Source organism: Octopus bimaculoides, chromosome 15, assembly GCF_001194135.2.
Source record: "Octopus bimaculoides isolate UCB-OBI-ISO-001 chromosome 15, ASM119413v2, whole genome shotgun sequence".
NCBI lineage: Eukaryota > Metazoa > Mollusca > Cephalopoda > Octopoda > Octopodidae > Octopus > Octopus bimaculoides.
In genome coordinates this window covers 5229266-5231765 of record NC_068995.1, presented here as the reverse complement: position 1 = coordinate 5231765, position 2500 = coordinate 5229266, and the positions used below count along the sequence as shown (strand labels likewise).

The window sequence follows — 2500 nt, the reverse complement described above, 5'->3', positions numbered from 1 at the left end:
TTAAATAAATGCCGTTAAACATTTTATCTGATTTGCTAACGACTCTGCCATGGCAACCCACCAATAATAATAATAATGATAATGATGATGATGCATTCGTTGTACCCAAAAGAAAGGTTGTTAATGTTATGAGTATACGCACTTGTTCAAGATGGAAAATTTAAGTTTTACGTCAAAAACCTGAAACAGATAAAGCGTATTCTGGACTTTAACCATTTTATCGCCATAGTTTTAAGTCACTTCACCTGATCAGCACATTTGAATAAAGTGTGAGAATTATATTCCAGCAACTGATAGCACCAGATACTTAAGACTTCTTCCAGATTCTTCCCTCATTTTGACCTCAATTGTTTCGAACAATATTTCCAGAATGCCGTAGTGACGTTGTCCAGTTATCTTCTCTTATTCAAAATTAACCTGAACCTGAATTTCGATTCCTAAATACAATAAGAACATTTTACATGCTATTTCTAATGTTCTTTAAATGCTCACAAACATCACAATTTCTTCGACTGCTCTTCCCTTCCCATCGTTCGTACCATTCAACACTTATCTCAACCACCATTATATTTAGAATTCTCAGAGTCTTCCACTTTTGTTCAGAAGTTGTTCTTTTGCCAGGAAATATTTCGCCTTTTAAACTTTTCTTACTAAAAACACAAAGAAATGGAACTTCTATTTTATTGAATATTTCTATTTATTTTTTATTTTGCCACAAGATTACACAGATCAATTATTAACTATCTCAATTATTGAGTCAATATAGATATATATAGATGTGTGCATAATATATAAAAGTATATAATTATATATCTGCATATATACATACATATTCACAAATTTTATATGTATAGTGTACATATATTTGTCACTTATAGATAAATATATGTATGCATATAGGTGTGTGTATATATATATATATATATATATATATATATATATATATATATATATATATATATACACGCGTATATGTATGCGCATATAACACAAATATATGCGTGCACACATACATACATACATACATACATACATAATTTTGACACGCAATCGCTGTTGGAATGGAAGGAATAAATTCGCATATGAACGTGGACAAAGAAACCGATACGTTTCCCCATTTATGTTTATAAGAATACATCCATATATACATACATGCGTACATATATGTAAAGTTATATACAATAATATCGTAGATACATATATCTTGTTGCCTCCATATGCGCATATTAATGTATTTATAGCAATTGCATGAATATTATACTCGCGATTAGTCATATACCTACTCAACACACACACATACATATAATATATAATATATATAAGCATTAAATACAGTTTTCTATCCATCTACCTATTTATCTATATAATATATACATATTATATTAATATATATGATTATGCATTTATTACACATACACACATGCATATATATGAAATACATAATCTTTCATTATTTTGCCCGCAGATAGTTAAAAAATAGAAATTTTCCAAAACTGATCTTTCAGAAATCAAAGATACACAACAGACCAATTAATGGCAGGAAAATGCATCAAAAAGTTCCTTCAAATGGGGTCAACATTTTTTAGATAACAAACCGAAAACTTCTATCTCAGAACACACAAAGATTAAATTGAAATCATTCATTCAAATTGCATATATATATATGTATGTATATGTGTGTATATATATATATATATATATATATATACATATACAGAGAGAGAGAGAGAGAGAGAGTCTGCGTCTCTGTGTGTATGTCTGTGGACGTTTATTTGTGTGTGTGTGTGTGTGTGTGGCAAGCAGCTTTTCCTTTATATGTTTTGTATCGAAAATACGAACGTGTTTCAAAAAAATGTTTGTGTGCATGTATGCATGTTCATATGAACGTATGTAAATGTGTCTGTGTTATATATGTTTAGAAATACGTGTATGTATATACACACATATGTTTGTTTGTCCATATTTATTCATATACATGTGTATATATGTATATATGCAGATATATGTAAAAATAAATATATATGCCTGTATATGTATATATTTGTATATAAATACATATATGCATATACATGTATATATACATATATACGTACATATATTTATACATGTATATATACATACATACATATATATGCATATATGTATGTGCATAGAAATATATATATATGAAATGTGCGTGTGACCATACATGTGAGAGTGAGTGTATATGATTGTATTCAGGGTTACTTTCTCATACCAAAAATTTCGGTCGATTGAATTCAAAGTGGACTGAATTCTGCAGTCAGTCGACAATAAGATTATTTGAAATTCACTGTGTATGGTTGAATGCAAAATCAACGGCACATTGTCTGTATGGTGAAATAATCTGCTTTCCTTTTGTACAGTTTTAATACTCAACACATATCCAACATAGGTGTATATTGACCACTTCTGTGTTTAAGTACGAAAGTGTATCTATATATATATATATATATATATATATATACACATACATATACAT

At 28.6% G+C, this 2500-nt stretch overlaps 1 protein-coding gene and 1 long non-coding RNA gene across 3 annotated transcripts in view; one reads left to right on the top strand and one right to left on the bottom strand.

The window, feature by feature from the left end:
* Positions 1 to 2500, top strand: part of LOC106875248 (uncharacterized) — a 154321-nt gene that overhangs the window by 20297 nt on the left and 131524 nt on the right. The gene's annotated exons all lie outside the window — the stretch shown is intronic.
* LOC128249495 (uncharacterized) overlaps positions 1 to 2500 on the bottom strand; it is a 13319-nt gene that overhangs the window by 8114 nt on the left and 2705 nt on the right. The window lies entirely within an intron of this gene.